Here is a 15,804-nt window from a genome sequence, read left to right on the forward strand (position 1 = left end):
CACCAATCAGCGTGGGATCTGCTTCCCTCTCCTCCCTCTGAATGGGCTGGATGTGCCTGCCTCAAATGCCACCCACCCTATGTCTAGCATTGCTCCCTGCACAGATGGGATGTCTGTGAATGAATGCCAGGTGATTTCCAAGGATGCTCCCGGGTGACATGGAGCATCAGCAAGGTGACGCTGGGGGTACCTGGGCAGTAAGAGGCTGTTTGATTTTAACCAAAGGATCTCTAATGATCAGTTACAGTGTAACTGTAACTACAACTTCTCTTGTTCCCAGCAAGGGCTTGGCGCTGGGAAGGCAGAGCTGGTGACTCAGGAGGGTGGTGATGCTGTCACTAAATTTAGATGGAAAAGTCAATGGAGAGCCAATGGAGAGCCACAGAAGATTCTGGAGTGAGGGCAGATGAAGTTGGTGTTGGATGTGGACTCTAAAAGGCTATAGGGATGGGAGGAAAGGGAAGAGACCAGGGGAAGAGAGGCCAAGAAGAAGTTAAAGCCAGAAACAATATAGGCTGGAAAGAGAAAGAGAGGAGGGTGATGAGGCCCAGGGAGAGGGAACTCTGATAAGTGGTAATTGCTACCATCCGTACACCGTAATTCACCAAGCTGCTGTGCACATGCATTATCTCATTCGCGTGAAACTTCCAGGCAGGCCAGGGAAGCAATGCTGGTCACTCGGGATTGCTGCCCCCCGGTTCTGTGCCAGGTACTTCATGTACACTTCCTGCCGTGCTGTCAGCAGCTGCAGAGGGTACGTTTCAGCACCCTTCCCTGCTACAGAAAGAAGAAACACACCCAGAGCCTGCAGTGCAGAGCATCTGGCTCTACCACCTAGCTTTGATTTTTACAGATGGGGGGACTAAGGCTCTGGGAAGGTTCCACAGAACCCCTGATGGCTCTGACCCATATCCCTTTCAGAAGCAGCTGTTCCAGATGCCTGAACTAGGCTATTGAGGCCCACTATAAAGCCCTGGAGACTGATGGCTCTCACCTGCAATCCTAGCTACTCAGGAGGCTGAGATCTGAGAATCATGGTTCAAAGCCAGCCTGGGGAAGAAAGTCCATGAGATTTGTATCTCTAATTAACCACCAGAAAACCAGAAGTGGAGCTGTGGCTCAAAGTAGTAGGGCACTAGTCTCAAGCAAAATGGATGAGGGACAGTGCCTAGACCCTGAGTTCAAGCCCCATGACTGAAAAAAAAAACCAACCAACCAACCAAACAAACAAACAGAAAACAGTCCAAGGGAAGTGGACAAGCCCCTTCTTGTCTTGCCAGATGAGCACCAGAGACCCAGCATGTGAGGGTTGGGCTTCTTCACTGGGTTTTAGGCCAAAATGTAAAGACATTCTAGAGACACAGAGAGGAAGGGACAGGGCAGCAGGGAGCCATGTGGCCAGGCCCCCAAGGGCTGGTCATGGTAGGGAGGAAAAAGAGAGGAAGAGAGAGAGAGAGAGAGAGAGAGAGAGAGAGAGAGATAGGCAGATAAGGAGAGCTAGTAGCTCTGGCAGAGAAAATACCCCCAGGACCCTGGAGCAGACCTGCACTGGGACAGCTGCTGCTCCTTCTCTTGGGTGAGGCAGGCAGCAAACCAACCAGACACCTCAGCAACTGAGACTCACCCAAAGGGACAGAAAAGGGGGAGCCCAGGAGCACTGCAAATGGACTCCCAATGTGCAGATTCTTCTCCAGCTGTCTCACCTGGAGAAGCCTGTGTTCCCCTCCCCCTCTTCCTTGTCCATGAAGCAGGTGGACTAGACCTCATAAAGTATGAGGTGGCCCTTCCAACCACAAGTCCCATTTGGAGGCTTGTACCCTTGTTCCCTGGTGCCTTATGCTCATATTTATTTGTTTGTTTGTTTGTTGCCAGTCCTGGGGCTTGAACTCAGGGCCTGGGTACTATCCTTGAGAGCAAGGCTAGCACTCTACCACTTGAGCCACAGCACAACTTCCAGCTTTTTCTGTTTATGGGGGTAATGAGGAATAGAACCCAAGGTTTCATGCATGCTAGGCAAGCACTTCTTATCTGCTCATCTAGCTGTTTCTCCTAGCTATAGGGTGGGACTTACCCCCATCCCTCAAGGCAGAGGTCTCTGTGATCCTAGACCACAAGTGTCTTCTCAGCAGGTGATACAGAAGCTCTTGGGGGAGGGGCTGAGGGGACCAGCCTGTGGAAGGACTGACTGAATTAGAGATGGCAATTCTAGATGAATGGTATATCAAGCTGGGGGTAGGGCCCAGCAGCAGAGCTCCTCCTTAGAGTAAGTTTGAAGCCCTGAGTTCAAACCCTAGTACTACCAAAAATACAAAAACAAAACAAGCCCCAAAGAATGGCTAAGATAACCCAGACAATAGGAGTTCTTCAAGGCCCTGTCCTGAGGAATACAAAGGATGATGGTTTTTTTTTTTCCTTTTTTGCTGGTCATGGGGCTTGAACTCTGGGCCTGGGTGCTGTCCCTTAGCTCTTCAGCTCAAGGCTAGCACTCTACCACTTGAGTCACAGCGCCACTTTTGGCTTTCTGCTTATGTGGTGCTGAGGGCGTCATGCAAGTGAACCCAGGGCCTCATGCATGTGAGACAAGCACTCTACCACTGAGCCACCTTCCCAGCCCCAGGATGATGGTTCTTAAATGTCTGGGAGGTACACTGAGCTTTCTTTAATGGAGCACCGTGATTGGGATCTGTTTGTTCTTCCTTGTCTCTGAGGGTCCCTGCTTAGAGCTTGCCTGCTAGGATCTGGAATCTGATGGGAGGGAGGGAAGGAGGCAGGCAGGCTGGCTCACAGGGGCTGCCTGGGGCCTGCTCTCCTGGTCAGCCCTCTTTGAGTGAGTCTGAGTTTTACATGGGGGGGGGGGGTTCCAAGCTCGGCTGTGTGTTCACATAACAGAGACCCATTCTGGTATACGGTTTCAGTGCTGCCCTCTGCCTGTGAACTGGAGCACACAGTTTGACCAGGAGTGTCAGAATACTTCCCTCACTAGGCTGCTGGGAGACAACTAACCATTGCCAATATTTACTTTATTGATTACTGGTCGTGAGCCAGGCAGGAAGTTGCTGTCAGTCTAAACATCTGCTCTTTAAGAAAAATGGCATGTTAGTACCTGGGGGCCAAGAGTTGAACCAGGTGTGACCCTGGGACCTCCAGGACAACTGCACCTGGAGCAGCTGGAACTAAAGAGGTCCGGAGCTGGGGTGATCAGAGGCCCCATGGATCTGCAACCACTGCTCAGGTGATGGCTGGTTAGAGCCTGCAGGTGGGGGAGAAGTAGAATCTGGGGTTAGGGCTAGCTAGGCTAGGCACCAAGTTCAAATGCAAGTAGTACCCTTCCAGGCCTTGGCTTCATTGCTTGCTCTCAATAAGCCTTGGTTTCCTAATCTACAACATTGGCATAGTAGTGGTTTTTCTGCCCCAGTATTGGGGGTGGGTTCAATGAGACATTGTCTGCTCCATGGGTTTTGTAAAAAATCATCTGACCTCCTTTCCTCTGTTTCATTCCTTCCTTCTGACCCCATGTTTCTGTCCCCAGGATTGTGACAGAATGGGACAATGGGAAATGGAAGGAATCTCTTCCTGACTTCCACTCACAAAGCCTTGCTTTAAGGGAAAATTGCAAAAATGGTAGATTTAGGGGAAAACAAACAACATCCAGAGTAACAACTTCCCTTATCCTTAGCCGACTAGAAAAGTCCTCCCTAGTGGGGGAAGGGTGAGAAGGGGAGGCAGAGAAAGGGGAGGGTGGTGTTCTATTCCACTTGGGGTCTGGATCTGGAGGAGAGAGGGCTGGTGCCTCCTCTCCCATGGAGACAACAAGACCCAGAGAAAAGAAAGGCTTGGGCAGTGTGCCTGACTCAAGGGCCTGACACAGCCCCTTTGTGGCCTCTTCAGCCCAGCAGGTTGTGGAGGTTGCAGTGGCATTGCTGCCACTGTGACCCAGAAGTGAAGAGCCTCCCTCTCCCCTCCCAGACTGAAGGGCCATGCACGCAGGACCATGGGACACCTCTGTGAGGACCAAGTGGACACATGATATGTGTCTCATTGGATGCCTGTCTCTATAACATCCACTTCCACCGATGGGCATCTGGCTAGCCTCCTGGCCAGAAAGATGGGAAACTTACGGTATGAGCCTGAGATGTGCCTGCTACTGGCTATTGGATGGAAAAGGTAGACAAAGCTGACTCACAGACAATGCCAGAGTCCAGTTTCTCACTCACCAGGATTGATGGATAGAGATTTATGCTTGCTGCATATCCATGTGAAGGGATTAGCACAGTGTTTGGGGTCTGGCAGGCTCTGGCTACCAGGGCCTGTATAGCTGTCTGCCTATGGGCTCCCAGTCACTTAGCCTGCTCAGGTGAGCAGCTGTCCTCAAGGAAGTGACCCCCTAGTCCCTAGGACTCCCCAATCTCCCTGAAGTAGAATGTGACATTCTTTCCACCATGATCCCCTATTCTTCTCTCTCCATTTCCTCTCCCTTCCCCCCGCCCCAGCCCTTTGGATTTTGAGATGGTGCCAGCCCCTCTCTTGTGACTTTCCTGCTCTCCCCGCAAGAGAACTTATAGGTTTTCTTCATAGATCCCAGAGGTGCTGGAATGAGCCCGGTGTAGCACAAGGAATGGCAGACGTGGGTTCGAAAGATACCCAACCCTCATTGAATCAGTGAGGCACACAAGCTGCTCAGCACAGGGGATGAACTCGACTCCCAGCAGCCATTGTCACTGCAGCAGCCATCATCGCCATCCTGTCTATTGTCTCTGTGTTTTGTTTTGTTTTCAACTTCCAGATTATGTACAATTCAAAAAAGCGTTACAAAACACTCTTAGAACAACATAATTATCAAGTTCCAAAAGCCAGATTTCCATCTTCATGAAAGCCTTTTATCATTGACCTGATGTATGATCCTGTTCAATGAATATGTCACTCAACCTTTACTACATTTCCACTATTAAAATGCAAATGAGCATTCCACACATGCATATGTTTTCCCTTGGAATTTGAATAAAATATATATGCCTACATTCAAAAGCAGAACAGAACATATTACATCTGGCTATTGTCTTGCTCTAAGTTTGTCTCTACCTGCTTAGTCACTTCGACCCTGAACATCCTCATGTCTGCCTCCTTTGCTGTAAAGGAATGCCAATTTTGACCTCTTGGGGTTATTTTGAGAACCAAATACAGAAATGAACACTTCTTTAAAAATATGAGTCACCAAGAATTATTGTTGCTTGACAAAGTCTTGGATTTCCTTCCAATGATGCACCTCTCACACAGGAAGCTATGACAGGGATTTGCCTGTGTTGGTGAGTTTTGTCCATCACACTTCATTCTGAAGAAACACTTCAGTAACTTTCAGAAGCTCTACCTGCGCTCAAGGCAAAGAGAGATGTTTCAAGAAAGGAAAGCTTAAACTTGGCAGTTGAAGCATTACTATGACAAAGTACCAAACATGATTGCTTATTAAAAGAGTAACAGGAGCCAGGGACGGCGTGGCTCCCACCTGTCATCCTAGCTACTCAGCAAACTGAGATCTGAGGATCAAGGTTTAAAGGCAGCCTAAGTAAAAAGTCCCTGAGATGCTTATCTTTAATTATACACCAAAAAGCCAGAGCTGGAACTGTGGCTCAGCTGTAGAGTACCCGCCTTGAGCTAAAAAAGCGGAGGGATTAGCGTTCCTGCTCTGAGAGAGGAAAGATTTGTGAGAAGACCCAACAGAAAGTAATCCGTAAGGAAGAAGCCAAGTACTTCCAGCTCATTCTCCTCCCTCCTTCCAGTCTCTTTCTTGGGCTCACGATTGGCCAGCCAGAGGTCAGGAAGCCCAATGGTGTAGCTCATACCTGTTAGGCTTATAGGCAGAGAGCAAAGATGAGTAGAACCAGGTGTGGAGGTATGTGTGCAAACAAAGGGTACCAGCTTGGAGATGATTCAGTTACCACCAGTTCATCCATTGAGTGCGTCTATGCCATGTCAGTGTTCCAACGTGACAGGCAAAGGCCTTGCCCTCATAGAATGCCTGGCCAGTGGGTTACTGAATGCATTGGGATGGCCATTCAATTTGGAATATCTTCCCAGTGGAACTTTTCTCTGCCTCCTGTGCACATTCTCACCACCAGTTAGACCTGGTCAAATGGTTATCTTACCTGTGTCTCCTTCTCTGACTCTGGCCTCCATGCCTCTTGCCTCTCTGGCTTTGCAGAGCCTTATTTGAGCAGGGAGGGAATTGTCTTGTATCTTTCTATATGTGGTGGTAAGCCCACTAGACCAGGGCCAGGATCATGGTATGGGTCCTGTGTGCCCATGCCTTGTAGGCTCCCTGGCATTTCATGAAATGGTAGATGATTGGTAAGGTATTTGAGAATTAGTTCATAAACAGCTTTGATCTCTCTCAGAATCATTGTACTGTTGTTTATAATCTTTGTTATTCACATTCCACTTGTGTCTTTTGCTCCAAGTTCTTATCCCTAAAATCTTCTCCAGGAGCTCCAGATTATAATCTGGTCCTTTGGTACTAACAACAGTGGGTTCCAGGCTGTCTCTTATTTGTCCCCTGAGTAGGAACATGAGTCAGGGGCTTCATCTCTATTTCCTTTATGTTCACCACCCACCACTGCCCACCTCATAGTAGGTGACTGAGAATAATACTATTACAAGTAATAGCCAGGATACTATCAAGCCCCTTGGGAGTGTGCATAGCTGTCTTGCGTGGATATGTGTGTGTGTATGTGTGTGTGTATGCATGCGCCCGTGCATGTGTATACACACACACACACACACACACACAGAGCCCCTCTACACGGAGTATCTTACTTCTCATGAAAAACCCTGAAGGAAGCCAGGCTTTGGCATCCCACTTTATACATGTGCAAATTCAGGTTAAAGCTGTTTCCAGTGACATCTGCAGCTGGCAAACAGTGGAGCTTGGCCTTGAACTTCCGAATTCCCAATCTGCTCTCAAAACTTCATCATGAACCACTTTTGTACTTCTAAGATTTTTCCCTACTGTCAGCCCCTTTCCCCTAATCAGCACCTGTAAGATGTGAAAAGTGCTGAATAAATAATAGTTGATTGCCTTTGAAGACAAGTACCCCATGACTGATTGATGCCTCTGCTTTTCTGTGAACACTCAGAGCACAGGAAAATCTTTGCAGCCAAGTCTCATTCCGGAAGTCAAGAATGTCACCCTCTACTCCTGACAACCCCTTGGCCTCCCAGATTGGGGGCGGAGGACTGGCTGCATTTCTAGCCACCTCAGGACATTGCTCCTGACAAGGCCCCTTGCTTCCTGGCAGATACAGATGCAGAGAGCTCTCGAATCAGAGCAACGGGACTCATAAAGTCCCGGGTTATGAAGTGTCACCATGTCTGAGACAACTGCTGCTTTATTGCGTGAGCACACACCAGGCATCTGTTCATTTCTGGGCAGTGGCTGATGGAAAAAGAGAAAGATTTTCCATGTATTTATTATGTGAAATGTAACATATGGGAGAGATGCACAGTGATAGGTAATTAGACATAAAACAAGCCAGACTTGAAGAATGGCCAAACTCTCTGACAGGATAATGCAACTGCTTTGAGTGCTATTGTGTATTGCACAATGCTTCCCTGAAGTTCACTGCCCTAGTAACCTGTTGAATGGACATGGGGCAGGCTTTGGAAACACAGAGCTGGGACCTCTCTGGGTGCTGGGGTGGTACCTAGACAGCACCATCTTTGATTAGTTCCTGAACTTTTCCAATGTAAGCATGTATTCACTCTGGGAGTCTGGATGCAAAGGAGCCAGTTTAAGAGTATGAAAGTAGGGCTGGGAAGGTGGCTCAGTGGTAGAACGCTTGCCTTGCATGAATGAGACCCTGGGTTCGATTCCTCAGCACCACATAAACAGAAAAAGCCGGAAGTGGAGCTGTGGCTCAATTCGTAGAGCACTAGCCTTGAGCTGAAGAGCTCAGGGACAGCACTCAGGCCCAGAGTTCAAGCCCCATGACTAATAATAATTTAAAAAAAAAGAGTGTGATTGTAGAAGGAACCAGGCAGCATGACCAGCAGGGTGGAAGCATGTCTCCTGTCCCAGACTGGCCAGAACTTGCTTTTCATATCACTTCTGTGGATATCTTATACTGTGGCCTTCCCAGATAACAGGAATTCCCTGGCCTCAGTTTCCTCTTCTACTGGATGGGGAAGGCCCATTCAAGAAACCCATGGCACATCAGTGGTGACTGCAATGAGGAGATGATTCCGCTCTCCTGGCTCTTCCAGGATGATTCTGTGACAACTAAACAATGAATGGAGACAGGAGACTCAAAGAGTAATACCTTTATCAGGGCATAGCCTAGTGTCACAATCAGAGTATGTGTGTATAGTAAGCTGTGTCTTATTCAAGGAGGTCAAGGCAAAGGGAGGGTTTTAAAATGTAGAGGGTAATTGAGTTATTTGACTCAGTTACCCTTAGCTCCCAAATCAGTAAAGAGTGTGGCACCAGACCAGGTTGATGAGGCAATGTTGATCAGAGGTCCTTGAAAAAGTGTCTTTTGTTTGTTTTTTTGGTTGGTCATGGGGCTTGAACTCAGGGCCTGGGCGCTGTCCCTGAGCCTCTTTGTGCCAAGGCTAGTGCTCTACCACTTAAGCCACAGCATGTCCTCTGGTTTTTGAGTGGTTAATTGGAGACAAGAGTCTCATGGGAACTTCTCTGCCTGGGCTGGCTTCAAACCATGATCTTCAGATCTCATCCTCCTGAGTAGCTAGGATTACAGGTGTGAGCCACTGGTGCCCAGCTGCAAAAGTTTTTTCTTTCTTTCTTTCTTTTTTGGTGCTGGTACTGGGGCTTGAACTCAGGGCCTGAGCACTGTCACTTAGCTTTCATACTCAAGACCAGTACTCTGCCACTTGAGCCATAGCTCCTTTTTCAGCTCTTTCATGGTTAATTAGAGATAGAGTCTCACAGACTTTCCTGCCCAGGCTGGCTTCAAATCTCCATCCTCAGATCTCAGCCTCCTGTGTAGCTAGTATTACAGATATGAGCCACTGGCACTCACCAGAAGTTTCTTGATTGTCAGATTACAGTTGTCTTTGTTCTTGGTTCTGGCAGAGTCTTTGGTGGCTTACCAGGCACACGTGCATGAGCTCTCCTCTGTCACAACCTCTTGGCCCAATTCCTTTTATAAGGGCTGGACACTGACTCTGTTTTGATGTTGATATTTTCCCCCACCTGTCTAGCTTGTCATTCTTCACCACAGGTGCATCTCAAGCCTTTCCAATTAAAAACATGCCAGAGCAGGCATTTGGGGGTAGTTTATTTTTAAATTAACTTTGAAGGTCTCCGACATGTGCCGTAGCACTTAGTAGGTACCCAAGATCATCTTGGCCCTTGCAGATCACTGTTGGAAGAATTCATTCACTTTCTCTTTCTTCTTTTTTTCCTTGTTTGTCAGTTGTGGGGCTTGAACTCAGGGCCTGAGCTCTTTTGCTCAAGGGTAGCTCTCTACTACTTTGAACCACAATTTCAAAGTTTTCTGGAGGTTAATTGGAGATGAGTGTCATGGAGACTTTCCTGCCTGGGCTGGCTTTGAACCGTGATCCTCAGATCTCAGCCTCTTGAGTAGCTAGGATTACAGGCGTGAGCCACCAGTACTTGGCTACCTCTTTCTCAAATCACTGTAGTCTGGTAGGACAGTAAGCTGCCTCTGTGCCTCCTCTCACATCCTTTCTGTCCTGGTCTGTGTCCCCAAACTCTAGCTCCTGCTCACTCTACTGTTGGTGCCTGGTACTTGCAGGTTTCGTGGATGCCCCAAAAGGAGATCTGACAGCTGACTCTCACTCTATTCTCTTTCTGGGTCACGTTTTTGGTGGTGGTGGTACCTCCAGAGGTCTGGTGACTCCTGCTGGCCAGGCTTCCTATCCTTACCAGGTCCAGGGATGGAGTTTCCTGCTCTTGTCCACGGTTGTGGATTTCTGGGGCACCCTCCCGTTATTCTTTCTCACCCTTCCATAAGCACTGGGCTTATTTGTATATGAACAGAGCTCCTAAGTCAAACAGGAATCTGTTAGAACCCTGAGTGCAGAAGCTGATTCTGGTTCCATGCATGACCCCCAAAGCACACCTCAAGCCACGCCTCCTCTGTGCCTCCCATCATCCATGGTCAGAATTAGCGTGGCATTTCCACTTGCTTTGCTCGGCTCTGGTCCCTTTCCTTTGCTGCTATCATTCCCTGGCAGGACAAGCTGTTCTCTCCAGACACAATCCCCAAATCCTACCTGTCCTTCTAGCCCCCTCCTCCATAAAGCCTGTGTCTCCTTCCAGATGGAAGTACAGCTCCCCCATCTCACCTCCCAGTGGATAATAGGTTTCTCGCTTGGTCACTAATCCTTCCACAACTTGTATTAGAAGAGTTGATAGACAATCCACATCTTCCCTGGCAGCCTAGCAATTCTGACCATACCTCTTTCATTTGTTGTGAATGGTTATTAACCATGTGGGCTCTGGGGACAGTACTTGACTCTGCTGTTTTCTGACCACATGAACTTGGCCCATTTCAGTGATGCCATAGTTCCTTTGTAATGTGAGGGGGAGGGGTGAAATCAACACCCTGTCTAATAAGAGGGTTGGAGGATCACTTGAGTTAGTAGATAGAAAGCACCTCTCTACGGGCCATTAGCTCACAATCCTAGCTACTCAGGAGGCTGAAGTCTGCGATTGTGGTTCCAAGGCAGCCTGGGCTGGAAAATCCAGAAGTAGAAGTTCAAATGGTAGAGTGTCAACCATGAGCAAAAAAGCTAACCAAGAGTGTAAGGCCCTGAGTCCAAGCCCCTGTCCTGGTGCGTGCGCACGCACGCACGCATGCACACACACACACACACACACACACACACACACACACACACACACAGAAAGCACCTCAAAGTGAGGATGCCCATATTTTCTTCATGAATATAATACATGTGCTCTCAGAGATAGGGAGAGAACGGATAGTGCCTTAAAGGCAAAGATTTCCTCATCAAAATAATTTCCCAAGGTTGGTAACATCTAAGCACGTGAATTCCAAAGCTAGAATCCCATTCAGACACAAGGCCAGCTCTCTAATGAAAACCATGGGTGAACAGTGGCCCAGAGCCACACCATGTTAGATTTGAGCTCAAGTTTTTCTTTCTTTATTTCTAATTGTAAAAGGGTTACATAAGTTATATGTCAGCTAAATTTCTTTCTGAACAAGTATATTTCTAAGCACATCTTTCTGAATTAAGTACATTTCTTCCTTCCTTCCTTCTTTCGTTCTTTCTTCCTTTCTTTTCCCTCTTCCTTCATTTTCTCTCAGTTTTTTCCCTTCTGACCTTGAACTCAAGTTGTCTTAGTGCAAATAATTTTCTTCTGTGGTCTGTCAAGTTTCTGGATAGTTTTCAAACTTTCAGCCTCCCAAAGAAAGTGATGTCCAAAATATCACCATGGAGGATGGGACCCTGGCAGACAAGGGACAAAGACACACTGCTTCTGGTCCCTGGGACTTGTTTGATTGACTCAGTATTTAAGGGTAAAATTCAAAGGGTTGGAAACTCAGCCTCATTTGTGCCTTCCACAAGCGTTGTATCCTGTTCTGGGGAGCTGATGACCCTTTGAGTAGGTCTCAGAATAACTGGGGAGTCCAGGCTTTGAGGGAGAGGCTTAAGTGCTTTAGAGAAGGGGCTGATTGAGTTCGTTAGAAAAGCTGGAAGAGAAGGAACCTGGCTGGTGTTATCCAGACTGGAAACAGAAGATTCATTTGGTCTGATGACATTTGAATAATCTTTTTTTTTGTCATGGAACCCACAGACCTTGGCCAGGTGGGTAAGGATTAGGTAAGAGAATTCTCAGAGAGGAGGCTATGTGTCTTAGCCTCCAGGAACACAGTGGAGGGACATCTGGGTAAAGAGAGACTCAGGGGCTGGGTAGTTGGTGATTTGGAAGCAACATTGGAATGTACGATTTCTTGTGTGCAGCAGGAAAGCTGTAGCCTTGCCTGGCATTCCTGCTTGGCTTCTGAAGATTCTAGAAAGTCTCTCCAACCTAATAAGAATGTTTGCCTCATCTTTAAAATGTAGCATTCACACATGCTCCTCCTGTTTGCTAGTGAGAGAAAGTGAAGAGGTTAGGGACTGGAGCAAGGAATGGATTCAAATCCCGGGGCTACCACTTAATGCTGTGCATCCTTGAGAAACAAACTATGGGTTTCCTTATCTTCTTTACAAAGGGCCAAATACTGATGTATGGCGATGTCTAGCACTGTGTCTGCTCCTATTACTAGCAAAGCACAGAGTATAGACTCAGCAAATGTTTATTGAATGCACAATGTGCAGAAAGTGCTTGGCTAAGGTCCATGAAGAAACAAAGAATGTTACTCTTACATCCAGACAGCCAGGTGATTCAAGGTAGCAGGTGGGGGGTTTTACCTTTGGGGTACCACCTCCCAGAATTCTTAGCACCTCAGGTTGGCAACCTGCCTGGACTAGAAAGCCATGTAGTAACTTTTCTTCAGAAGGGAGAAGCCCCTATTGTCATGTGGGTCCCTAAACCCAACCTCAGGTCACTGTGCAGAACATTCAGTGGTAGGAACCAGAGCTGCTTGGTACCCTGGCTGGCCATCAGGGAGGTACTGATATAGGCATCCCCCATGCCTACCTGAAGCAGTCTTCTGACTTCTAAACATCAGAGCCCTGGTAGCTCCTTTTCACAAGGGTTAGGAAAGATCATCAATACACAAAGGTGGCAAAAACCGACTCCCGCTATGGCTACCACCTGAGGCCTGATGCACACACATATAGATTTTTGTCTGTGTAGAGACAGAGACTCATTCTGAGGGAATATTTATGAAACCTCTGCAGGGCTCTGGCATTATTAAAAATAAATTTAATTCTACCTCAGAGAGTTTGTGGTCTGGAACGTCCAACAATATGATGATTGGTGTTTCCTCTTCTATGGACAAAGCCAATAGAATTCTGGAGACACATATAGTCTGCTGAAAGAATCTGGAAGTGTCTTAAAGAAGAGATGCTACTTGATCTGGGTATTGAAGGACGAGAGAAATCTTAAAGTAAGCAAGACAGAACTCTTGTTAGGTGGTGACTGCTCCAGGAAGTCTCTTGTGGATTTTTTCCCTACCTTGCTCAGTTGACCAATGTATCTGGGGTCTCTGACTCCTTCATACTTTTTGTATGTCTCAGCCTCTGTGATCCAGTAAGGGCAGGGCCTGTGTCATGTGCCTTTTGCTCCTGAGTGCTAAATAAGTATATACAGGAGGGAGAGGTATGCCAGAGTGCAGCATGTGCTGAGGCATACAGGGATACAGACAGGGATAGCTAATGATGGCAACCCTCAGCCCTCTCTTAATACAGAAGAGCTCAGTCGAGAGGCAGGGATGAATGGTTCTTGTTTGCACATTCTCCATGGGCCTGCCTTACCTCCACCCTGCAGAAGACTGGCAAGGCCAATGTTATCACGAAAATGGCTCAAACTCAGGAACAGGGCCAGGTTCCTTCATCACCGTTGTCCACTCAAGCAGCCTGGTGATTCCGGAAGGGATGAGGCAGCAATGGATCTTCTTGCCTCGTTCCATTCTGCAGGTGAGAAAGCTAGGCTGGCTGTGAGTGAGACTTAACTGTAAGGAGGGGACTCAGACCCCTGTCCCTTGGCCTGCCCTGCAAGCCTCCCTCACACAATTTCCTGTTATTTAGTCTGGGTCTCACAAGTGTCCCTTATCTGGCCAATTCAGAGGCTCGAACACTCAAGAAATAACATCCACTTACAACTTCTCAGTCAAACCAGTGAGGAATCCAATCAGGTGGGTTGAAAAGTTGGAGGAGTCAGACCATATTACTGCTAGTCAACTTTTGTGAAAACTTCTGCAAAATCCATCAGAATCACTCAGTTCATCTTCAAGCCCAGGGAGTCTAGACACAAGTTCAGGCTTCACATGGACTGTGGTGGTTAGTTAGAAATTTGGTGAGGTCGATCCAAAATCCAGCAAGGTCATTCCAAATTCTGGATCAGTCTAGAATTCAGGTGAAAATCCAAGCATTGTAATAAACTATTAAAGTTGGATCTGTCATCTCACTGACCCCTTCAACTGGCATCACCCCTAGCCCCACATCTGGGTATGGGGCTGGGCCTGTGACAGGCAGACAGGCAGACAGCACAGGCTATGCATGTGGGCTGGGGAGCCAAAGCAGAGACTACTGAATTGTGCTGCCTGAGGGTTTCTGGAAACACTTCTACCAGCAGCAGAGGAAATGTCAAGGCTGATTTGAGTGTCATTCCCAGATAAGCTCCTGCTTTGAGGGTCCCCCTCTTTTGCCCTCAGTGACCCTGTACATGGCTGAGCTGGCAGGCCTTCTAAAGTCAGTCTTCCCCATCAGCCACTGGGCAGCTAGCCAGTCAAAGTGTCTTTGCATGAAGGACACTGACAGGGCACATACACGGAGCACATACTTGTCCCCACACGGCTAGCCTGCCTGTTCTCCCAGCCTCTTTCCCTCTTAGGCCAGATCCAAACAGGCAGAGCAGAGAGCTGGCCGGAGCCCCAGTGTGTGGAGGTGTAGCTGGGCTCTGACCCAGTGTCTCAAACAGGGTCCATATGGCTCTCCCTGCTGCCCTCTTTCCCCTTCTCCACCTGGGCTGCTCCTGAGATGAAAATCATTCTCCTGGTTGCCAGTGAGTAGCTATGGGGAGGGGCTGCCACGCTGGGCCACCTGTGAGGGTGAGCCGTGTGGAATTCTCAGGAGATTGGGAGAAGGGACAGGGAGGGGACACATGGCCAGAGCATGGGACACATCCTGAATGTAAGGGGAACCCCAGAATACAGGTGAAGATGGACAGCTATCTAGGTCTTCCTGCTTTCTCTGTGAGACACAGAATTTCTTCTGCAGTAGAGACAGCCATAGTGGAAGTAAAACAAGGGACAGATGGGGTAAGAAGGGACCAGAAGGAGGAGTGCACCTTTCCATGTAACCACCAGTGACCCTGATCCGTTAACAGGGATGCCAGTGGCGTAGAGTTTGAAGATGGCAAGCCCTGCTGGCCAACTACTCACTCTTGGGTTGCAGGGGTCATGCGAAAGTCTTGGGACTCCTGGAATACTAGAGTGGGGTGAACGTCAGGACTCTTGGTATGGAAGAACTTTAGTAATTTTGCACCAGCCCTAGAACTAGTGGCCATGGCTGGGCCTTCACCTTGGCTCATAGCAATCTTTGCTCCACGCCACCTTCTTCACACATGCTGTGCTGAAACACGCATCTATTTGTCTGGGTGACCTCTCTGGGCACCCAGCACTTCCAAGGGCCTCTTTCAGAGGCCCTCCTACTCGTGTACTTTGCCATCCCAAGTCTCCTCTCAGTCCCTCCTAGTCCAGCTCAGAGATGTATCTAGACACAGGGACACAGCTGATCCTCCTGAGCCCCTGGCGGATCCATGTCCTGGGCTTCTTAACTCTTATCCCCCTTCTATCCTGTTACAGGCCAGACCCATGAGCCAGCCCCATGTCTGTGGCTCAGGGCATTGGAAGGCTCCCATTGAAACTCTCTTCCAGTCTCTAGCCTCCGGCCTGTGAAGATCAAAGCTGAATCTGCCGCTGTTTTCTGTGATGGTGTCTGGCTGCAGCAGGTGGGGGCTTAGAGTCTCAGCACTGGCAGGGCCTCAGGGATCTCCATCCCAGCCAGTCCAATGCCCCCCAGCCTCCATGGAGATAGAGAGGGGGAAGAGACACTGATATGAAGCCTTTCACTAGTGGCATCCTCATGAACAAAGGGAGAAAGTGGGCAAAGAGAGTTAGCTCAGCCAGGACTTTC

This window comes from Dipodomys ordii, unplaced genomic scaffold, assembly GCF_000151885.1.
Source record: "Dipodomys ordii isolate 6190 unplaced genomic scaffold, Dord_2.0 Scaffold34, whole genome shotgun sequence".
NCBI classification, from domain to species: Eukaryota; Metazoa; Chordata; class Mammalia; order Rodentia; family Heteromyidae; genus Dipodomys; species Dipodomys ordii.